At 40.1% G+C, this 25,841-nt stretch overlaps 1 protein-coding gene across 11 annotated transcripts in view; it reads right to left on the reverse strand.

Moving 5' to 3' along the window:
- LOC119657839 (potassium voltage-gated channel protein Shaw) overlaps window positions 1-24,183 on the reverse strand; it is a 354,266-nt gene extending 330,083 nt beyond the window's left edge. For all 11 annotated transcript variants that reach the window (XM_038064984.1, XM_038065040.1, XM_038064998.1 and 8 more), the window contains exon 1: window positions 23,378-24,183. The gene's annotated coding sequence lies outside the window, so the exon portion shown is untranslated. The remainder of the gene's footprint in view (window positions 1-23,377) is intronic.
- Window positions 24,184-25,841: the final 1,658 nt, after the last annotated feature.

Below are 25,841 nucleotides of genomic sequence, written 5' to 3' on the forward strand. Positions count from 1 at the left end.
ACAATTCACTAGAAAACGCAAGCTTGATCCCCTCATAACCATTGACTTAAACGTCTTGGAGGTTGCATGAGAAACGTAAGTAAAATATTTGGGAATTATGCTAGACCGAAGATTACTCTAGCTGATACTATACGGAGCAGAACCTTTTCGGGGAATCGGAAACAACTCTTCTGAAATGAAACAGCCCGGGGTACTCATTAGAGAATACGAATCCAAGTGCTCGTGGGATTGATTAAACCTCACCAAGAAGAATTCTAGGATCAGGATCAGGAACACTCGTTAGTCATTGCATTATATCACCACCTGGGGAAGCTAGGATATCTGCGGATACTGTCTGCATACTCTTTGAGGAGAGTGATGAAACCTTCATATATGTTCTGTTATGGTAAGGGCACCTGGCGAAAATACTTAATACCAGATGTCATCCTGGAACACCTGGAAGTAGAAGAAATTTTAAAATTCCTGGCGGTTTTGAGCTTGATCGGCATTTTATTGTTAATAGGTATACTGTGACCATTCCGTTATTTGTGGAGGCTTGGACCCTAGCCGCGACGTTGTCGGGAACTTTTGCGAGAAACTCAAATTAAAGGATTTTGAAAGAAATTTTAGCGAAGTGTTGAGTTTCTTCTCCCCTGATTTAATTTTATTTGAGTATCATATCTTTGTTTCTTGATAATACCAGAACTGCTGCAGATGAGAGTGCAACAAACTCTTTCAAACTGACATAAATAATCAATCATATTAAACTGAGCTCTCGATGAAGGAACATAGTCCATAAATTTCTGCTAATAAAAGTTCCCCGTATTTGAACGGCTCAGATGTTCATGAAATGAATAAATGCTAAATGAAGTTCATTTATTTGACAGGATATAAGCAAAAGCGAATAGAATTAAAGCAGTGTCGAGCGAAACAGGAGTTCATATTACAGAAGTTCCTCTCCCCGTCCTCATTCAGCATAAAATCCGGTTCTTGGCGCATATACGGTTTTTTCTTGATCGATACTGCTCCGAGCTCTGACCCACATACTTGGCATATTCATTCACTTCATTAAATTCTACAAGCAGTAGGCAAAGGCAAATGGCGTGGACTGCATACACGCAGCTAGGACGTAAAGGAACGAATGAAGGACGAGGGGCAGGGGTACCTGATTCCTTTCCATACACGCCATTTGCACCAGTTGTTCAGAAACGAAGGAAATATTACGTGCCATGAACAGTCAATCCAAGTAATAATAATATTCGAAGGGTTCCTTGCTTGCAGGCTGGAAAGTATAACATAGACTAGCTCTCGTTTATTTACTATGCTAGTACCCATGCACGTATTATAGTGTAAGGAGGATAAATCATGCTTTCAGTGCTTTCCGTGGAAGTAAAGCTGGAAGAAAATTGCTCGGTAGACAAGTACGGTGCGAGTGGCCTTATCTACACTGATACACATAGTCGTACAATGCTGGTAATTGTACACCGCATCCACAAAGAGTTTTTTCAGCTCCTGAATAATGAAACCTTTTGAAAAGTTCCGCGCTCAAAGGACTTTTCATGAGTTACAACCTGTAATTTAATTAGATATGGTTTTTAGAAACGCAATTGACTATATAAAATTTCAAAGTGTGGCGTAGCCTAGATACTTCCCTTCTGATACATATGTAGGCGTATTTGTGGGTTGATGCTGTTCAGACAGGTTTAATGCAGGGGCGCCTGTGATTTAGAATGGAATTGGAGAGGACGAACTCCAGTGCAGCAGTTCTGCATGTTAATTTTTTTGTAAATGAGATGCATCAAGAAAGAGCTGAATTGAGTTTTAACAACTACCTTCAAGATTCTAACCTGCTAAGGATTGGAATCTTTTAAACGGGAACAGAAAACGTACGGAGCCTTGAGTCTATTGAATATATTATCAAGGTGTTGCTGGAGCTTATATAAGGAAAAAGTAAAAGCCAGTTAGAGGGTGTATAACGATAAATCCAAACGGATATATTCTTTTCGAACGCATTTTCAACGCATGAAAGGAGGCTATTATAAGCGGGAGATATACCGGGAGAGAACCACTGCACTGCAAATGGCAAAGGGCCGCCTGTGTGATCTTAACATAAAATCCCAAGTAGAGCGGAGAGTATGGTAAACTAACTACGAGAGAAAAACTGGATTTTAAACAACTCCATCAAACGCAAATTCGTAAAATAAAACTGAAGACGAAAGGATTGAAACTCTTGAAAAAAAGTAAATCATCAGTTTTAAATTTGAGTTCATACTATGGACAGGGGTCAGGCGACTGCAGCTGACTAATGAATAAGCGCATTTTGAGTTTTTTTGGGACAATGGAGTAAACTAAAATTTTGATAAAGCGCAATACAAAAGAAAATGGCGGTTAGATAGTTTCTCTTCGATGACGCTTTCTTTTTTAGGCCGAATCGAATTTAACGAATTTTTAGTAATAACAAAGCATACACTTAAGAAGGGGTTTCACGGAAATTTCTTAAACATAGGTATATATCATCTTCAAGTTTATTTGAGCAGATATCGTAATAAAATGTATGTTGAGACCTAGACTTTAGAGAGATTGCTTTTTTAGATTCTTCGATTAGATAGGTCCTGAGAAAGAGACTTCTTTAACTTTTTGAGTTTTGAGTCCTCACTCCGCTATATTTCATCCAATATAAACAAATCGCGCTACCTACATTTTGTGATTCTAGAGTGAACTTAAGGGGGGTTTTTCTGTCAATTACTAAAAATTCTAGTAATGCACTATTATTAACTTTAATTTAACAGGTATCGGTATGGAGGGTATTTCGAAGCCTAGGCAACATATAGTGGCAGTCCCCTGATTTTTTTTTTCAGATTTTTCGGTTGGGTAGTTTCTGAGAATGGGTTCGTTAAAAAAATGACCACTTTCAACTCCCCGCACTCCCCAGCTTTTCAACAAATGTCAAAACTAGGACCGGCTTTGAAAAGTACTACCCGAGACATTTAATTTCATATCCCACATGACTATATCTGATAAAAAAAAATGTACACCCCCCTTTTGCATGTATGGGGACCCCCCTTAAATTCGACGTAAAAGAATGTAACTCACTATATGCGTGAGCGTTCACAGTTCACACCTTTCTACCAAATTCGGTTCCAATCGCTATAACCGTCTCCGAGAAAAATGCGCGTGACGGACAGACAGACAGACAGTAAACCGATTTTAATAAGGTTTTGTGTTTACAAAAAACCTTAAAAAGGCCTGTACTTTAATTCTCCACATGACCATGTTCTGTGAAAAATTGTTTATTCCCTTTCCGGGCATTTGGGGAACCCCCTTAAACCCAACACAAGATGGTGCCACTCATTACAGGTATAGTGGTTCATAGGCCACATATTCTCGCCAATTTCGTGACGATAGCTCTAGCCGTTTCGCGATAAATCTCTCAGACAGGCAGAGAGACGTTGAACCGATTTTCGTAGGATTTTGTGTCGTAAAAACCCATATAACCGTGCAATATATCGCAAAAATCTTCCATGAACAATGCAATTACAAATATACAATTAAAATTTCAGGTTAACGGTTTAATTTGTTTGAATTATTTGGCCAACTTGAAAAATGTATTTTGAGGAAAAACGCGTCTGAAGTTCTGAACAGTGTTGGCCGTCTCTCTTTCCGATTGTCTGCAACTCCTGACTTATTCCAAAACGGCTGTTTCGATTGTCACGAAATTTGGCGAGAATGTGTTGTGTGGGAATCACTTTACCTATATTGAGTGGCGTCATTTTGGTTTGAGTTTAAGGAGTGCTCCCAACACATGGGGAGTTGCAAATTTATTTTTCGCAGAATTTGGAATGTGGGGTTTCAGATGAAAGGGTTCAATTAGTACTTTTCCAATCCAATCCCATATTTGATATGAAATAAAACGTAGAGGAGTAAGGGTTAAAAAAATCTCAAAAAAGCCCAGTGGTGTATCTGGACGAAATCTCAAAATACATTCCGTTCCGATATCTGCACAAATAAAGTTAATAATAGTATTTACCGCATTTTAGAAATTCACCCGGAAACCCCCCTTAAGTTCATGCCGGAAGTTTAAAATTAGGCATTTGTATAAGATATAACATAAGGCATGACTTTGGGAAGTTTCAAGGAAATTCAACTGCTATTAACAAAGTTATAGAGAGTGAAACTTCTACATTTCATATGAATTTTGTGCAATCTAAAACGTGTATAACGTCATCATCACATATCAATTCGGGAATATCACAACAAAGTGACCTCAAAAGAATGGGAACTGGCAGGGAAACATTTCGTTTTAGTTTATTGATCATATCTATATCAATATCAATTACTTGAAATAGACATATGCATGTATTATATTTACCATATATGTATATGCTATGGAAGCTTGGGGATAAGTCACATAACATCGGAGGTCCCCTCAAATCAAACAATGAACGAAACTGCTTAATCCACATCAAGATGGAGTTCTATAGTGGCCATTGCCATGCTTCCACGGAAAAGAAAGTGGTATTATTAAAAATTTCAGCAAGTTGTTATGAACAGCCGCGAATAAACAACGTTTCTTCCATAATAATTCAAGGGCAAGATTGGGAAGTAATATTTATTTTAAAAATTACATATGGACAAAAACGCAACTATGTCAGGGTAAATAGTGCCACATTGAATAGGAACTCCCTCGCACTGAGCAACAGCAGCACTTATATAAGGAAAAAAACGGGAGAAACAGTTTCAGTTTATGACATTCACAGATAATAAGCAGCTATCGACTAAACTGGCCATGGAACTATAATGAAGAAAGTAAGGAAAAACCACATCATTAACAAATTCGTTAGTTAACCACGCCAGAATGAAGCACAATGAACAAATTATCCCCCGGCAGACCTTAGGTAAGTCAAAAGTCCGAAAAATGTCTAGGGGTTGCTTAAAATAGGAGCATGATGCGTGCAAAATTTCTATTAATATGGTAAGTTAGATAAATTGATAATACAGGCGAAGCGTTAAATCAGGATATTCATGGAATAAAGGATGTATAATGGAAGAAAGTAGTGAAGTATGACTGAAGACATATCATATGCCTAGTATTATACTGAAGACAACGATAGTTATCAGAGATTTATACATATTCAGCGCATCTATGACATCTACCACCAGACATCTCTGACGTTTCTTGGCAACGTTCTTCAGTTCCCCAAGCGATTATCTCAGGAGCTTCCTGATAGGTCTGTGCCACCTGGCTCTAAGCTAATCCATTGCACGATAAGACGCAATGATCCCTTGACCCGATCTTAATTCGTGACCTATGCACTACTATTTCCTCCTTCCTAGCAATATATTCAGTAGTAGTACTAGTACCTGACACGATATTGTCTCCGCAGGTACCCGATGATATAATTTAAAGAAAGCAGCCGGTCATGAGCGATATAGATAGTCGCAAATTTGATTTGAGTATACGCATATACACATGTCAAGCAATACTGCAAAATGAGTTTTAAGCTTTCTACGTTTATGTAAATGAATTCTTCTACTTGGGACTAGGGGAGAAAATCGTACGGTCATTATAGGGGATTTTAAACTTAAGAAATATTTGAATTATTATCATGATCGCCACAACGGGTAACCGGTCTAGGCCTGCCTTAGTAAGTAACCCCCCGTTTTGTGCCGATTTCCAGCAATTCAATATGCCTAAAAGCTGTCTGGTATCTTGGCCTATCCAACACTCCTTCTGAGGTAGGGTCTGCTACATCTTCTTTTCCTATCATAGATATTGGTCTTATACACTTCTGAGTTAGATCATTCTCACCAATATGGATTAAGTGATTGGTTTGCGGAATACAGAGCTGGGTTTAATCCACAAATAGACGGTCGTTGTATCGCTGGAGCAATGTGGTGGGCATTGCGCTCGCCCGAGATTAGTACCTTGATTTGATGGTCTGGGCCTGCCTTAAGAAGAAACTCCAGACATCCCGGTTTTGCGCCGAGGTCCACCAATTCGATATCCCTAAAAGTTGTCTGGTATCCTGGCCTATGGCATCGCTTCATCTCAGGCAGGGCCTGCCTCGTTTTCTTTTGCTACCATAGATATTGCCCTATAGACTTTCCGGGCTGGATCATCCTCATCCATACGGATTAAGTGACCAGCCCACTATAACCTATTGAGCGAGATTTTATCCACAACCTCACGGCCATGGTATCGCTCATAGATTTCGTCGTTATGTAGGCTATGGAATCGTCCATCCTGATGTAGGGAGCCAAACATTCTTCGGAGGATTCTTCTCTCGAACGCGGCCAAGAGTTCGCAATTTTCCTTGCTAAGATCATTGTCTTATACAGTAAGAGCTTTGACCCTATTGTGAGACGTTTCGACCGGAACAGTTTTTGTAAGCTGAAATAGGCTATGTTGACTGATAACAACCGTGCGCAGATTTCATCGTCGTAACTGTTATCGGTTGTGATTTTCGACCCTAGATAGGAGAAATTATCAACGGTCTCAAAGTTGTAGTCTCTTATCTTTATTCTTCCCGTTTGACCAGTACGGTTTGATGTTGTTGTTTGGTGAGTTTTTGGTGCTGACGTTTTCACCGTATATTTTGTTTTGCCTTCATTGATGTGCAGGCCAAGATCTCGCGCCGCCTGCTCGATATGGATGAAAGCAATTTGTACGTCTCGGATCGTTCTCCCCATAATGTCGATATGGTCAGCATAGGCCAGTAGTTGGGTGGACTTAAAGAGGATCGTACCTCTTGCATTTACCTCAGCATAACGGATCACTTTCTCGAGGGCCAGGTCAAAGAAGACGCATGATAGGGCATCCCCTTGTCGTAGACCGTTGTTGATGTCGAATGGTCTTGAGAGTGATCCTGCTGCTTTTATCTGGCATCTCACATTGGTCAGGGTCAGCCTAGTCAGTCTTATCAAATTCGTCGGGATACCGAATTCTCCCATTAGCATACTTTGCAAAATTGTTTAAAGCGATATAATCAAGGGCTAAAATTCGAACAGAATGGCTGAAATTAGCGTTCTTTTACTATTCCAAAAAATGCTGATGCATATCAATGCATTAACTGCAAAGTTACCCCTAATAATTCATGAAAAAAGAGAGAGAACTACCTGAAAAGTAACTCGATTTAGGAAATTCGTCAAGCTCCATTGCCATTCATTCCCCTGGTGTAAAGATGTCGTGACTTAAATGTAGATTTGTTTGTTTGCTTTATCGATTTTTTGGAAGCAGTGGATCGAATACCCCACGGAAAACTAATTAACATGCTCATACAAAAAGGCATAGATGGTGAAGATATCACGATTATTCGAAACGTCTACTGGAAGTACATAAACCGCAACAACTCTGTTCGAGGATGAGGGTGAGATGGTGCCATGCGTCATGCGGGGCTGTATTTCATCGACCCTAATTTTTGATATTCGGAGTTGATTTTCAAAAGAATGACCGAAAATTATAAGACTATAACCGATGTAAAATATGCTACTAATTCCAGCAGAGGAGATCCCATTTCAAAAGAAACAAGTCGGGAAACCGGAAGCCTGGCGCAGGTCTGAAAGGTTTTCTTTATTTCTTGTGTGAGTATCCCATTTGTACAAAGCCTGTAATGTATGCGCATTTAGCATGTCAGACTACTTAGGTTGCAGTAAATTTACACAGAAAAGACAATTAGAGCTACTGTAACTTTGTCAGTAATAGTATGATTTTGGTCAAACTCAGGGATAACATACTTCACACTATAGTCTACATTACTGCAATTATTGTAACTCTAGGATAAACATAAGAGGGATTTCTAATCAATTCCCCAAAAACTTAGTAACATGCTATTATTAACTGAAATTGAGTAAATATATATATGGAAAGTATTTTGAGGCATGGACACCGTGTAGTAGCAGCTTCATCACTTTTTCAGATGTTTCGGTTGGGCAGTTTCTGAGAATGGATCCGTAGAAGAAATTATAACGTTCGACCACCTGCACTCATTGCTTTTCCAACATATGTCCAAGCTAACACTTTCTTCGAAAAGTACTGATCGAGACCTTTCATTTGATACACGGCGTAACTACATTTGGTAAAATGAACGAGGTCGGCTCGTTGTGTTCCGTTTCGCCATTTTGTTTTATCAAAACCCTGATCTGGATGCAATCGCGAGGCTTTCAAATCATCGTCGATTCAACCTATGTATTTACTAAAGATGATGGTTGCCGAGGCAAAGGAATAGGAGGCATAAGAAAAAAATTTACATTCTGAACAAAAATTAGAAAAGAAAAATCAAAGAAGCAGTAAATTGATGAAATTGCCTATCCATTTGCAATTGAATTGTAATCTTCTTACTTTGTTCTGACTTAATCGAGGAAAAAGCAAAGACCAGAGACCTAATCCGTACAAGACATGAATAATGGACCCACTCATCAATGTATACTTCCGGAAGAATTAGTGTCAAACTTACGGGCCAATGGCTGAAGGGCAAAAACAAAGAAAGATTTCTGAGTTGCTTGAAACTTTCGTTCTGATAATAAATATCATCAATCAATTATAGTGGAGGGTATAGATTTCAATATATTTTTCTCTGTCGATTTGTGTATTAAATTCATAATAATAATAATAATCGTTGGCGCAACAATCCATATTGGATCAAGGCCTTGAAGTTTGTTAGAGCACTTCATTCAAGACCGTAACGGTACACCACAGTACACTGTGGGAGGCAATGTGGTCAGCATTGCGCTCGCCCGAGATTATTACCCTGATTTGATTCAGGTACTCATTCACAGCTGAGTCGACTGGTGTCCGACATCCAATCACGATAACAAATTCCTCTGCCCTCTGTATTAAATTCATATTACCTTTTAAATTAAGATAATAATCGAAAATTGTATCCTGAAAAAAAACAGCAATGCCTGCCATGAATTTGACTTTGGCTTGTTATGTAATAGGAGGGTCAATTCTTCTACTTGAACATTTAGTTTGTAATAATGAATGATTCCGTCCCAAGTTACTTTTTAATTGCAGGATTTACTTTTCGTCTGTACACTTTCCAGAAAATGTATGGCGCATCCCACATATGTATGCCGAGAAGGGTGGGCACTCACTCCAGGTTCTGCGTAAAATTTCACTGTGAAATGCGCCCGTGCCGTTTTTAAGCAAAACTCAAAACAGGGAAACGTGAAAAAGTTCATACACTTATATGAAATCTAGTCATAAACCAATATTCCATTCCAATGCAGTATTACCAAATTATTCAAATCACCTCTAAAGCTCTTTCGAAGTCGCATTAGAAGTAAACAAGTCGGCATACCGGAAGCTGGACGCTTTGGGTATAAAAGTTTTGTGTTCATCTTATCTGATAAACTGCACGATTTTCCATTCCTACATAGCTAAGGATATAGAATATTCCTTCATATTATACCAAACTCCAAAATACACATATGTACTTAATATCAAAGAGATAAATACTGTGTTCATGCCAAATAAGCAAAATAGCGAAGCATACAGGTATATATGTGCATCTAAATTGATCTCGCGCATCTTCATGCATTTACACTTTACTTCGTCCACAAAAGCATACCTATATCCGCGTAAATTAAAAACCGCCGGTAACTAGGTACACATAAGCCTATTATGTTGGTTACTACTCGCAAGCGTTAGTAGCATATACATATATATACACATGTCTACCTCCAGTAATTGACTCTGATATACAAATAATTAAAAAGCTACGGCTGGAAAAGCTAAAACCCTGCCGGATCTTCCAGATTGGGCCAATTTTCTATCGAATTATGCATTAAGCAATTTTCTTTCATTTTTAAGGTTTTGTTGTTATTAAAATCGTTTTTGACTGTCTGTCTGTTTGTCGCATGCACTTTTCGCCAAAACGGCTAAACCAATCCGAACGAAATTTGGTGGACCCATGGGAACTATGAAATCCCATGACGTAAATTTAGGTGAAGTTTAAAAGGGGCTTTAAAAAAAATTTCACAAGAACTTTCCTAAACTGATATTAGTTTTCACGTGAGTTGCAAAGTGCGTAAGTAAGGAGTCAAAATGTATACCCTTAAAGTGAGACAGAACTCATTTTCGGAAACTACCACCCCAAAACTGCGAAAAAAAATCAGGGAGGTGCGGTGTGATGAAATCCAGCCCTCAAAATATGTGCCATTTCGATATCTGCTGAAATAATAGTAAATTACTAACTTCTAGAAATTGACTAAAAAACCCCCCTTAAATTTATCCTAGCAATACTAAATTTTGCACCGGCCTCTATGCTATGCAGCAGCATTGTGAACCGCATGTCAGATTTCATGAAACTCCGCCATGCTATTAACATAGCATGCTGGTCCTGAGCCCAGGTAAAGGAGGAGGGCTTGAGGCAACGTACTCTGTACTATCCTCAGTAAAACAAAAATAAAATGCTGAGATCAGGGAAAGAGACAAATAGAGTATAGTTGGAGTTATTCTACTATGGTAAATCCTACCTGATCTCTCTTGGTGACAGGCCCCGCGACAGGTCGACCAAGAAAATGCATAGAATGTCGTTACAAACATGATGATCGGATTAAGTCACAGGCCTCGGAGAAATGCTAGGGCGTCCACCTCAGTCGACGCGGCACGACGGGTCCCGGTCCAGTCGAGAAATGAGCAAGGGTTCTTGACGCATGGACGGCGTCAGGACGTAACCAAGTTAGTCCGCACACAACGAACAAAACAAATACGTGTCTGCACGCTAAATGTTGGTACCCTAACTGGAAAGACGGAGGAACTCGCAAGAGCCCTTCGGAAAAGGTGCATTGACATCTGCGCTCTGCAAGAAACCCGATGGTGTGGTGTCAAAAGCTGCGACATTGAACGCGAACACGGTAAAAATGGCTACAAACTTCTCTATTTTGGTAACCCACATACTCAATATGGTGTTGGCATTGCCATCTCAGAGGGGTTCCGTGATGCCATTAAAGAAGTCGAACGATTTGATGATCGGCTGATGAAGCTCACCATTATATCAGCTGATCGCACTATTCACTTCTTCACCGCGTATGCATCAAAGACAGGTCGACCTGATGCCGAGAAAGATGCCTTCTGGCAACTTCTCGATGAAAAGACTTATCACGTGCCTGCTGACGATTAAATAATCATTGCCGGCGACCTTAATGGTCATGTGGGTGAAAAGGCAGACGGTAACAGGTGCCATGGGGGCAAGGGGTTCGGAGCGCGCAATGAAGGTGGCGAGCGTATAATCGATTTTGCGGACACCCATGACCTTGTACTTCTGAATACATGGTTCATCAAACGATTGTCTCATCTTCCCACATTTTATAGTGGGAACAATAAAACGCAAATCGACTATATTCTCATAAGACGCCAACATTTTACCACTGTCACTGATTGCAAAGTCGTTCCCTATGAGACCATCGCACCTCAACATCGGCCGTTGATTGCCGTCCTGCGAATTAAGCCACCGATAAAACAACGTGAGGAACGCACTGGCCCGCCGCGCATTAAATGGTGGCGATTTGGTGAGAAGAAAGAAGAAACGGTCTCACTCATACGATTGCCAACCATTACGAATGTGGAAGAATCATGGAACCAAATGAAAAACACGATCCACAAAGCGGCCTCTGCAATCCTCAGGGTCACCAAGCCGGGTAAGCGGTACATCAACCGAGATACTTGGCTTTAGAATGATGATGTTGAAATGAAGGTCCGTGAAAAGAAACGCCTCTACCACAAATTTCTCGACGATAAAACGCCTACTAATTGGCAAATTTATAAGAATGCCAACCGAAAAGCAAAGAAAGCGGTCGCTGTCACCCGAGCGAACCATTTCAAAAATCTTTACGATAAACTGGACACTCGGGATGGCGAGGGAGATCTGTATCGACTTGCTAAAAGCCGTGATGAACGCACACAGGATATCGAACACTTCTGTTGTGTTATTGACAAGAACGGTACTTTGCTTACCAACCGTCGAGCCGCAACGGATAGATGGCGAGAATACTTCGAGCAGATTTCAACTGAAGAATTTGCTCATCCTCCACTTCCACAATCATTGCCGACATTTGGAGCAGTTCCACCAGTCAGCGCAACTGAAGTCGAAGAGGCAATAAAACAAATGAAATCGGGGAAAGCAACAGGCCCTGATGACATCGCATCTGAGCTCTGGAAAGCGAAGAGCTCGGACCCAACACTGTGGCTCAGTGAATTCTTTAACCGGGTTATTCAGGAAGGAAGAACACCATCTGACTGGCAAGAAAGCACCACTGTTCCAATACGGAAAAAGAAAGGTAGCCCAGCAGAATGTTCAAATTAACGTCCGATCCGGCTACTTTCCCATACCATGAAGATTTTTGAACGCATTCTTGACAACCGTATTCGCGAAATCGTTGAAATAGCCATGAATCAAGCCGGCAGTGATCTGCCCAGAACTGAGCAATTTAAATACCTCGGGTCAACGCTATCAGCCAATGGAGAGCTGCGTTATGGTTCTGAGTGTTGGCCAATTATAAAAGGCAATGAACGGCGTCTTGCGGTAATGGAGACGAAGATGCTACGTTGGACTAGTGGCGTCACACGTCTAGATCACATCCGAAATGAGGATATCCGCGATCGTTATGGGGTTACACCAATCGTGGAAAAGTTGCGAGAGAGGCGTCTTCGATGGTATGGTCACGCAATTCGTGCTAACGAGAATTCACTTGCTGAACATCGAAATCGATGGTAAACGACCAAAAGGCCGACCTAAGCAACGGTGGCTTGATACGCTGGATGGGGATTTGAAAGCCTCGAGATTGCACCCAGATCAGGCATTTGATAGAGCCAAATGGCGAAGCCGATCACGACGAGCCGACCCCGCTTGTGAACGGGACAAAGGCTGAAGAAGAAGAAGAAGATGTCAGATTTCATGAAAAACCGTGTATTAGTTAGAAAGTTATAGCAGTTCAAAATTGTAAATTTTGTGCGAATTAACTGCATTCTAAACCATGCAAATAAGATGTCATAATTAGCGAGAATAGAGTGAATAAGTGAAATATTAAAATTCCAATCATGAAGCTTCTACTCCTCCCCAGTCCTTTTTAAGGTTTTGTGTAAAACAAAACCGTGTGTAAAGCAAAACCGTGTGTAAAACAAAACTTAAAATCGGTTAACTGTCTGTCTGTCTATCTGCCTGGCTGTCCGTCACATGCACTTTTCTCGGAGACTTTGCAGCGATGGGAAATGTGAACCCTAACCCTAACCCCTAACGAAATTGCAATGATATAGGCTATAAAATATAGTATAATCCTGCCAAGTTTGGTGGAAATCGCACTACTACTAACAAAGTACGTACTACGTCGCTTATTTGCAAACTCAAGACTATGAATGTCAATATCACCCGAAAGTGGATATTCTCACATAATATATGCATATACTAGTGTTACGTACTAATGGGACAAATGCACACTCAAATGTCTTTATACAAGAAATATACAAAACCTTTCGTACGTGAAGCGTCTAGCTTCCGGTTTCGCGACTTGTTTGTATCTGCTGTAGATTAAGTTCTTCACATTTGCTAGTAATATTAAACTCCAAGGGTGCACCGTGTGAGGTTGACTATTGTCAACACAGTAGTTTCCATCAAATGATTTTTTTAAATCACTTTCTCCAAAATAGAGGGCAATGGGATTTTTATCTATGTACACCCGGAGCTGTCATGCACTCATCATGCATCCTCACACGGGGAAATCTAAAAGCTGTTATACCTGAAGCGTCAAACTTCCAGTTTCCCGATATGTTTTTAACTAACAAAATTTGTAAATTGAAAAAAAGTACACGTATACACGATCGATACGGGAGATATGTAGAACTCACTCACTAAGATTGGTCTGAATATCGAAGTGGATAGTCAGTGACCAATAGGAATAGTGAACATTACGTCAGAGAGTCATGAGGATACGGATGCCACTAATCATATTTTTATTTTTCGTCAAATTTAGACTTTGGAGGCACGATAAAACGCGATAAATAAAATGTATCATTAGGTTGGGGAGAAAACCAAAATTTGCTGCAAATGAATATAGATTCGCTAGCGCATATCTTATCACAAATAGAAACGAAATGGTTTTTACCATCAATGTAGACTTTGGGCATGTTTAACTTCAGTACAACTGTATTTTAACTCTTCTGCATTCCTCTACTTTAAAGTTCTATTAAGCCAAGACTGTTTCCAGAGAATGAAATCCCGAAGGCGGATATCTGTCGCGGTAATCTATGTTTGGAACCTATCTAAATCTAATCCAGGGACGCAAGAAGTAAAACTTTCAAAGTCTAATCGACAGAGAGCAGATTAGTTTCTGGATGCTTTTGTACTGATTATGACATGCCTACAGATCACTGTGGAATACTGGACAGAGTTTGGGTTACCGTTCCACTTACTCCTCATTGATATCGGGAAGGCCTAACACAACGATAGGGACATTCCCAAAAAACGAATAGCTTTTAGGAAAGTACCATATGAGGCAATGTGTCATGCTGTGTCGAGGTAAAATCAGGTCTCCCTCCTCGTATCATCAACATTGGTGAAATGTGCCTATATTTGGAAAGACGGAACTAGAAGAGGAATTCCAACAAAAGGATGGCCGAATCCGTCACGGTTCGCGGTTTATTTGGATCAACGGACTCAACCTTGATGTTGAACAATTTTTATTTCTAGGTAATGTAGCCACAGTCCTGCAACCAAGTTTTCAACCAACTGCATGCATTGCATCGGCAGACGTCCAATTTCACTACAACCACGACTTGCCTAAAGGCGTGCGATCTCCCTGGAACCAGCAGCTTGGTTTCACGTTTGTGGCTAGTAATAAGCCAACTACGCACATTTACCGCTAGTCACAAACTCCACAAATGTGCAAGGTGAATTTCAACTCGCTTGCAGAAGGCAATGCAATGTAAGATGTACATTCCACGTTGGCGAAGTCCGTCAAGGTTCGTTCGCAAACTTCAATTCACATTACTATTCTCTCACACACACGCATACATATTCCATGAAGTTTAGTACGCCCTCACTAAACCAGTAACACATTTCACTAAAAACACTAACGTGCGATCGCTAGCAGCGCACAAACGTCGCAAGCGCTGGCAGCAAATTCCCTTTGATTTGTGTCACAAAAACGGGCACTTGGTCGGTTCGGTGGCAAGCGCTAGGGAATCTACACATACTAAGACAAATATCCCAACCACACGTTTGCATTTAGGATGGGTTTTTGAGATTTGGCAAGTGTGTGGATGCGCCAGATCGCCTACAAGCGCTAGCAAACCTTCAGAAACCAAGCCAAACACTCAATCCACACTTTTTCGTTTACGACCTAAGTCTCTTCAGATTTAGCAAACATGTGGGTAGGCCTTTAGGTATGTTCCTTGAAATGGTGAGGAGACAAAATAAACGAACAAAATTGGGTTCAACTTAACCTACTGTGATTTTCGCGTGCTAGGCAATGCGTGAATTATGGGCGAATACAAAAGTAATATCAGTAGAAGAGCTTGTTTCGTGGATTTGCTGGGTCTATATGTATGTAATTCAAGACTGGCATGAGAACGGATCTCGTCATGTTCTAATTATGGAAACATGCTACATTAGCAAATATAAGAGCAACCAGCACATTATAGTCCTTTCCACAACGAGTACATAGCAAACCTGAGTTGCGGCCCTTCCTTCTGTTTTACAGGGTGTCCTGTTTATGATGGTACACATTTTAATGGTGAATAGTACCACTTATTTGAGGAAAATTGGTCCTCGGAATAGGCATTCTATCTTTTGCCTTTATAGCTTGACTTTCCTACAAAAATCACGATTTCCCACTCCCTCAATGAAATCTGGGATTTGATACCATTTTTGGAAAACACACAAAATTTCTTATAAATGAATATTTATTCAATTGCAAAAGTCGGATCACTTCAGAGATATAACTGCTTAAATTTTAAAGCAATTTGAAAATCGTTTTTAAGGTTTTGTGTAAAACAAAACCTTATTAAAATCGCTTCAATGTCTGTCTGTCTGTCACACACACTTTTCTCCAAAACGGCTAAACCGATCTGAGCGAAATTCTGTGGACAGATGGGAACTATGAAATCCCACGCATACAGCGAGTGGTATAAATTTTGGGTGGAGTTTAAAGGGGGGCTCCCAATACATCCAAAGGGCGGATTCAAACAATTTTTTCACCGGATATAGTCGCGTAGGGTATCAAATGAAAGGCCTCTATTTGTACTTTCCGTAGCTGACATTGGTTTTGGCGTGAATTGCAAACTCCTAGAAATCTAGGCCTCAAAATATGTCCCATTCCGATATCTACTCAAATAAACTTACTAATAGTATATTACCAACTTTTAGAAATTTACTGAAAAACCACCCTTAAATTCATCCTAGGACTTCTGAGTACCCGCATAAAGGACGCAATTTCGTATATATGTGCTAAATTTTATGGAAATCTGACCATTAACGCCAAAGTTATAGCAGTTCAAACTTAACAATTTCGCGCGAATTAACTGCTTCGAAAGCGATGCAAATAAGATGCTGACGCCATAATTAACGGGAATAATTAACATTCGTGAAATATTAAAGTCGCATTTATGAAGAATCTACTTATCTGCAGCCCTTTTTAAGGTTTTATGTAAAACATTTATATGAAACCTAATCTTCGAGAGATGTCGTTTTGCGGTATCTGCCCAAAAAATTCACTAATAGTACATTATCGACTTTTAGAAATTGACTAAAAACTCCCCTAATGTTCATCATAGGTGTACTAAATTTTGCACCGACACAGATGACAGCGTGCATACACATGCCAAATTTCATGAAAAAAAGTGGGGAAGTTATAGCAGCTCAAACTTATCAATTTCGTAATTAACAGCATTCTAAGCCATACAAATAAGATGCTGACGTCATAATTAACGGGAATAATTGACATTCGAGTGAAATATTAAAATTCCATTCAAGAGGAATCTAATTCTCCCTAGCCCTTTTAAAGTTTTGTGTGAAATAAAACCTTATTAGAATCGAGTCAATGACCGTCTGTCTGTCTGTGCGTCAGTCTGTCTGTGACAGCCGGACCGATTGTCACGAAAATTGGTAAGAGAGTGTGATCTATTGTTCTCTTTACATGCAGTAAGTGGCGCCATTTTGTGTTAAGTTTAAGGGGGCTCCCCACACTTGTCAATGGAGGGTGCAATTTTTTTTCACAGAATGTAGCCATGTGGGATATCAAATGAAAGGCCTCAATTAGTACTTTTCGAAACTGGTTCAATATTTGATATTGGGTGAAACATAGGGGAGTGAGGGCTCAAAATATGACCATCAAAAAGTGTAACAGGTCTCGTTCTCAGAACCTATCCAACCGAAAAATCTGAAAAAAATCACAGTGGTGCATCTCTATGAGGCCTCAAAATATATTCGGTTCCGATATATATATAAATATACTATTATTTAGTTTATTTGTGCAAAGTTAATAATAGTATATTTCCACATTTTAGAAATTTACCCGGCAACCCTCCTTATGTTCATCCCAGAAGTACAAAATTTGGTATGCGTATAACGAAGAACATAGTGCAGAATTTGGTCAAGTTGGAAGAAAATAGGGGATAGAACTTTACCATTTTTTGTGAATTTCGTGCACTCTACAACCCGAATTACGTCATCATCGCATATCAATTCGTCAATACCGCAACGAAATGAGTTCTTATGAATGGGGTCCCAAAAAATTATTTTGTTTTAGTTTTTTTGTCAATTGTATATGAATATCAATTACTCCAACCAGGCATGTGTGTATGTAGGTATATATTATATGCGTGCTAACGAACTTTCCGGGTAGTGCCTAATTCAGATAGATATAAGTCGGGAAACCGGAAGCTGGACGCTTCAGGTACGAAAGGTTTTGTGTATTTCTTAGTACGTAGCACGTAATATATCCATATATTATGTGAGAGTATCCACTTTCGGGTGATATTGAAATTCATAGTTTCCAATTTTCAAAGAAGCAATAAATTTGAGGTATTATAACTTTGTTAGTAATAGTGCGATTTCCACCAAACTTGGTAAGATCATGCTCTATATTATGGCTTATATCACTCATGCTACTAGGATGAACTTAAGGGGGGTTTCTAACCAATTACAAAAATTGTAGTAATGTACTATTATTAACTTTATTTAAACAGATATTGGCATGGAAGGTATTTCGGAGCCCAGGCACCATATAGTGTTAGCCTCCTGATTTTTTCTGATTTTTCGGTTTGGGAGTTTCTGAGAATGGCCCCCTTAAAGAAGTGATCACTTTCAACTCGCCGCGCTCCCCACCCTTCCAACAAATGTCAAAACTAAGATCGGTTTTGAAAATTACTAATCGAGACCTTTAATTTGCTACCCCACATGACTATATTTGATGAAAAAAAATTTGACACCCCCCTTTCGCAGGTATGGGGACCTCCCCTTAAATTCGACGTAAAAGGATGTAATTCACTGTATGCGTAAGCGTTCACTGTTCCCACCTTCCTACCAAATTTGGTGTCAATCGCTATAACCGTCTCCGAGAAAAATGCGTGTGACGTACAGACAGACAGACAGTAAATCAGTTTTGTGTTTACACAAAACCTTAGTAAGAAGTATTCGGAAATAGGCAGTTTGTTTGTTTAGGGTAAGGGTAATATTTATGGCTGTAATATGTACGCATGTCTCGTAGTTTAGAAAAATATGAAGGAGTATGTTGGATTTGTAGCTATATACGGATAGAAAAATGTGCGTTGAAATTTGTTAACTAAAATGAACACAAAACCTTTATACCCGAGGCGCGAGCTTCCGGTATTTCGACTTTTAATTAATTAATTTTAACTTAGATTGCCGATATTTGGATCGCTGAAAATTCAAAGATAATTGAAGTTCTAGCTCTGAAAGTCGTATTTTCCAAAAACGTTTTTTCAGGAAGCTCAAAAAACTGATTCCCATGAGCATGTGACTGTTGATTCTAAGGCCGACTTCACCCTAAAGGAGGGCTGTACGGAAAAAGTTGTTATATCATTCGATGCGGCTTGAAATTGAACTATTCAGACTTGAATCTCGCTATAAACCATTTCTTTCAAATATTTCTACTGTAAAGCAGGTATTGTATTTACTAATTTGGCTTTTCAACTGCTTTTATGAAATGTTACCAGTTAAAACCCAATAACACTGAAGTGCTAAAGGTGTTTTCCAATAAATTAAAATTATCAGAAAGCAATCATATGGATTTCTAACAGGTATGAACGGTTTTTACCTGAATCAAATTAAATAAAAACAGTTGATTTAATCCCAAACGAATGTTCGACGCACGGTTCCAGGAAATTTCAACCACTCCCATTCAAATAAAATGGCCCCTTTCCATGCAATAATCCATAGATTGTTATCCGTGCCCTCAGTGCTGCAAAATTTATGAAAGAAGAAGAGAATATTGATATTGAAGCGAATAACGCCTTTTAGACATCGATTATTGAAAGTCCAATGGGGAAAAGGAGAAACTCCAAGAAATACGGTTGCTGACATCCCTCGTCAACAACTTTAAACGGAAAAGAAGCATAGGGGTCACATACAAACGATGAAAGGGTTGATCATCGACATGGTGTGATTGAGTAGAATGCACCAACTCAAAAACAGGTTAGGATCTCCAAGAACCGCAAGTTAACGTAGAAATCTTGAGAATTATATAAATTGCCGTGTTCAGACTGTGAGAAGAGCTATATAGGATAACTGTTTCAGTACGCTGGGAGAGCATTAGAGGCAAGTGGAGATGGTCAGGAAGAAGAAAAGGATGGAAGCAACGCTGACATCCATGCTAACTCGGCACTGTATAGAGAGAGTATATGTCATCACGGAATGCAGGAACAGTAGGAAATTAGACGCGCAAGCAAGCTTGGCGATCTTATGGGAACCAGAGGGGAGCAGATTAAACCACGCCACTTGTGAGAGAAGTGACAAGTGAAACACCGGGCAACTTCTAAGGGAATTATGTGATGGCAATTAAAAGGTCGCTGGGTAAAATCCAATATTTATAGAATAAAATAGACCAGAAATCTTAGTTTATTTTGTATTGACGAAGGGCACAACAATGGTGCGTACATACAAAGAAATAACGTAACTCGCTTTATGATTCTAGAAAAAAGCGTGGTGGAAATCGAGGAGAGTAAAATTGAGGTTTTTACCTATTTTATGTCTTTGCGTTCAGGTATTTCAACAAGCGAGTTTCAATTTAACATATTATAACTACTACAAATTAAGTACCTAGGATAAAATGATGTAGACAAGATTTTATCACGGTAAAACGCTGATTCATTTTTTTTTTGCAAGAAAATTGGCACACTGTGTACAGCAAAATTTTGAGAGAGAAAAACACAATTTTTGGGTTTCGGAATTTGTTACTTCCAGCCGGGTCACTTTATTTATGCAACTTTACATTCATATTTTTTAACAAAGTCTTAGTGATGATCAACCGCCCGCACTCCCCACCTTTTCAACAAATGTCAAAAGTAAGACCGGCTTCGAAAAGTATTAACTGAGACCGTTCATTTGATACCCTATATGGCTATATTTGATGAAAAAAAAATTTACAGCCCCCTTTTGCATGTATGAGGACTTCCCCTTAAATTCGACGTAAAAGTATGTAACTCAATATATGCGTGAGTGTTCACAGTTCCCACCTTTCTACCGAATTTGGTGCCAATCGCTACAACCGTTTCCGAGAAAAATGCATGTGACGGACAGACAGACAGACAGTAAACCGATTTTACTAAGGCTTTGTGTTTACCAAAAACCTTAAAAAGAAGGTTCAATTTCTCTCTTGCTGGGACCGGAATGGGGGTGTCAAGAACAACTGGGTTCTCCAGAGTTTATTCTCGCGCGTAATTGCCTCGCCAGTGGACGCTTCGGACATCCGACTGTCGGTAGTGATGTACTCCAGTTACAGCGGGTGACATCAGACTCACTAACAGGTATCCTGCATTGCATACACGACAGTAGTATATTCCATTAGACGGGGGCATCAAGCAGAATGGAACTGGGAGGGGATTTTCGTAAATATTCTAAAATTCCTATCGCGTAATTATTTAGCTTTCAGCATAGATTCTGATTCGCGGTCAAATACTAGCATGCGTCTCAATCTAATTGGCAAGCCGTGTCTATAGTGCACTTATAATCATCTCTGCAGAGCTCATTACTTATTTGAGATAGATATAATATAATATAATAACAAAGTATTGAACTTGAAAACTGCGAAACGATTGTGTGACATGACTGGAAAAACCAGAGCTATGAACCAATCCATCGAAAAGGGAAGTAGACCACTCATACCGCAAGCAATAAAATCTGCAACTGGAAACGTATTAAAACAGCGATTGCAACGAACCTGAAATAATTGCTTAAATGATTAGAGTCCATTAAAATGAAGATAAGTGTTCAGAAGATAAGCCCAGAAAATATAAGGTCGAAAAATAACGATAATCTTTTCAAGATGAGCGTCGAACAAAATTTTAAGAGCTACTTATGCATAGGTCGTGTAACAAACAATGGCAAGGGAAAATAAATTCAATGTAAATCCGTTTAGGGATAAGCAACTTTGTCGAAACTAGTAAAGTGTGGATGCGATACATCATCGCCTGCAATAAAATCATCGAGTGAACTTAAAAACTAAGCCACTAGCGAAATGTATCCTGAATTATAGAATATATTTTCAGTAGAATAGGTACTTGCAAATGCTAATAGATTCGGAGATTTCAAACAAAGGGCAACAAAATAAGGTCCAAATGAAATTATTAAGCACGATGTATACAGAATCCAACTCAACAGCTTCCTACCGGACTTGCACCTAACAACTCAGACTTATGAAGCACGTGGTCCCTAAATGCTAGTCGCTTCCAACATCGGTTTACTATTCAAGACCGCTAAAAACGTTTGCTAACAGTGCAAATGTTACGTTAGATGAAAAGAATCCATACTCATGCTTAGAGTTAAAGCCCAAAAATATTGGTTACCGAGAGGTGAAATAACTTAACAAACAAGGTTTACTCAGTCTTCCCCATAATTAGGTCCAAAAAAATGCACAAATAAGGCCAGTTTCACATTTATGGGACCCTTATCTGTATATATCCTCCAATAAATTATAAAAAAATAAAACTGAGAGCAGGATGGAAATGCGTTAAAACAGTAAGTTATAATTTGACGACCCGTCCGTTACCAACGACAGCAAGCTCAAAAAACTTCAGTAGGTCGGATATCCTCAACCTTACTGAGATGGATAGGGCGCTCACTACAACGTAAAGGAAAATGGTAATATACGTCAAGAAATCTAAGGAAGGGCTGGAAACACTAGGTTTCGTCAACTGGAGACCGCGGTTGCAGAATATTGGAGAAGAAGACACTCCAGCATTGCCTTCGAAGCTCGATTCAGGTTGTCGTGCAGAAAATAGACCATATTTTCCTTGCTTTGTAATTAACACGAAGAGAAAACAATGCCTTTCATGATAAATAAAAAGAAGCACACTGCTTACAACATGGTAGTGGCCACGTGATAGGATTTAATGACAAAGTGATGCCAAAGTCTAAAAGCCCAAATACGTTTTTGTAAATTAAATGGAACACAATCGAATGCTATTCGCGCGCCAGAAGTCCTTGCAGGAAAATGTCTATATACGCCACATGCTAGGATATCGCAACTTGGCACTGCTCCAGTAATGCGACCATTAGGGGATTATGTTCAGGCAGATGATTTCAGTTACAGAGCGTCCAAGTCCTTTGAGCCGAGTTGCACATTTGTTGCTCTTGTTTGGTGTCTGCCCCAAAAAGTTGAGTTACTAGCACTCCAAAGGAGTTCAGACAATTCAAATATGAGAGAAATTGCTTTGTTTTGGAATATATATCCGGCTAAATATGTGAATCGACAATGATACTTGCAGCAGTGGCATTGAAAGAATCCTTTAACAATGTCAAAATGTGCTTGTTGATTGAAGTATACTTGGTAATACCGTAGCAATATCGAACGTGGAAATCATCAAAACCATAGTCATTACTCGCATATTATTTAAGTTCAACTTGCTACATTCCCTACTCAGGCAAAAACCAGTATCTGATCCTGGAAAGTTAGTGTTTCAAGCACAAATGGAAAATTCTTCATGCCACAGAATGTACGGAGAGTCTTAGTTGCCTTGGAACAGTCTACGTCAAGCAAACAATGAAGTTATCGATCAAATACCCGCCGCAAAAGGAGTTATGGGCCTAATCATTTGCAGAATCTTGTCAGGGCCATGAGTCATAAACAGACTTGCCTTCGGTCGGTGAATTCCCTCATTATTTTGAGGACTCATAAAGCCGACGTTCGGGCAAACACACTGTACAAGTTATTATGTATTACGTACCGCTGAAACTACTTTCTGTAGATAATTGGAGCACATAACAGCCTTTCACACTTCCATGTACTTTGCACAAGCCTTCACACTCTTTCACTTGATTTCTTTGATATGCGACTTCCTTATCTTTCCTTATTCACCTGTAATACTTGATATGACACGGAAGTCTCAACCACGGATTTGAGGCACCCTTCAGCGTTTGCACTGGTTAACACAAAACACACTCGATGCTGGACGGGTTAAATATTGCATGCGTCTCACTTTTAGCAAAGCTAACGAGCGGGAAGAGGGTAATACATTTCCAACCAACCCGACGCGGCCTAACCCGTTTGCGAGTCCTTGCTATGGGCGTTAATCGGTTAAAAGAACGTGGGCTGCAGTGAATTTATTATAACTTTTAATTAGGGCTAGGCTGTCGCGGTAGGGCTGGCTATCCACTTGTCTTGAAGCGGTTGGTTCACCCTAGTTTCAATGCTACCTGCAATTCCACCGTGCTGATTCGTACTAAGGGTGACATCGCGCGAACCCTGCGGGAGCAGCACTTTCTTCGCCGTGGTCCCGATAAACTCAAAAATCAAAAAGCAAAAAACATTCAAAATCCGGCAGGAAAACCACTCCTCAGCGCTGTCTGCATAGTCGGGAAAAACTCGCTGCAACGGGAACGACAAGCCGTCATGGCCGGAAAAATTTGCGGAAATTGAAGGTGTGGAAGTCCACCTTTGACTCCAATTCTTCAACTTTAAGTTCAAAAAAATTGTACACGCCACCGTTTCGATGCTTCCAGCGTAACGCGGACCATGTGCGAACGATCGAAAGCTTTGATTCCGACTACGGTGGGAGCGTTCCACGCCGTGCGGATGGATGTTTGTTCTATGAAGTTCTGGAACGGGGAGTCCAATGGTTTCCCCTTGGGTCGGGACCAGGCATGCCCAGTTTCGTGGAAACATCGAAAAAGTTTTCCCTGCTGGAGAAAACTCCTTCGCACGCAATGTACTAAGTACTAAAAAAGTTCACTGGGGGTGTTGCCGCTGCGAGGATGGGAATAGCAAAGAATGCAATTTTCACTGCAAATTATTTTGGCTAGTCTTCCGCACAACAAGAAGGATTCAGGCTGAAGTAAACAAAGGCTTTCAGCACAATTAGTTTTGCTTTCAATAGGGCTTGAGGTGGGTAAAGTTTCGATCTATTCAAGGTAATTTTGAATCGCCAAAGTTGGGAAGTTTTAAACTAATAATGAAGTGCTGTAAGGCAGCAATTTCGAGCGATTTGAGTGTGTTTTGAAGAAAATATTTTATTGAGTGGGTTGCGATGTTTGTTCAAGTATTCAGGGATTTGCGGGTAGCATATCCACGAGGTGGTTTTTTATAGGGAAAACCACATAGGCTTAGTCTGGTATTGCGAATCTTATGCGAAGCTGGATACTTTCTTGCAAATTATTCCTTTGTTAACAACTTACTCAGGTTTATTTTGCAAGGAAGGTCTGGAAAAAATAGCTGACAATCAAATTCAAAAAGATCATTAATAAATGAATCGTTTAGGTACATCCGCATTTCAAACGTCAAGCATTATAAGGAGGATTGGCCAAGATCGGAGGCTGTATGCATAGACTCAATAAACGACTTCGACGACCTCCATAACAGCCCCCACTCCTGCTCTGAACCCGAACTGCCTTGGAGATAAGTCCCCGGCAGCGCGGATCGCCTCAGCGAGTTTGATGAGTTTTTCGGGCAATTTCCCGGCGTAAATAGCAGCTCAGGGTCTCCTTTTCCTTTGCTGATTAGCGCAAGTTTTGTCACCTTTCAGTAACAAGCAAAATGCCCTTCTACAGGCAAGCGTCGAACGCCCCGAGCAGTAAGTCGGCGAAATCTCAGCTTGTAAACTTTCCACGAGATAACCTCAGGACCTGGCGCTTTCTTGTTTTTCAAAGTGAAAAATGCTTCTTCGAGTTCTCTGATTGTGAAAATGACACTTTCCGCGCTGTTGACATTAGCCCATATGGGATATCTGGGGAATAATGCCCGTGCAATGCAGTCCATCTGATCGGTACTTAGTACCGACAGAGCCCCGATTTTCCGGGTGGCTAAGTTCTGCCAGCAGCGAGCTTCGCTTTTATTTAATGTACTGTTAAGACTCCTTTTTGATAACAATACTCTACTTTTATGTGACATAGTTCCTCGCGGACGTGTAAACGTGGTGGCAACTGGCGGAGCTTATGACACTCCTTCTGTAGCTCGTGATTTGCACCATCCACCAGTATATAGAAAGCTTGTCACGGCTGGGGCTCCTCCGTGAACATGGGAGCCTCACACCCTGCATAAAGTGGACACTGAGAATCCCGAGACTGTCTTATTCGGGGTCAGATGAACGCTAAAAAACTTTAACCTTAAACACCGAATCCAAACAAACCCATTTCCACGGCCCTGGGCATGAACACGACGTCGAGCGCCGTCCGAACCCCGATGGCAGCGGCTGT

The sequence above is a fragment of the Hermetia illucens genome, chromosome 1 (assembly GCF_905115235.1).
Source record: "Hermetia illucens chromosome 1, iHerIll2.2.curated.20191125, whole genome shotgun sequence".
NCBI classification, from domain to species: domain Eukaryota; kingdom Metazoa; phylum Arthropoda; class Insecta; order Diptera; family Stratiomyidae; genus Hermetia; species Hermetia illucens.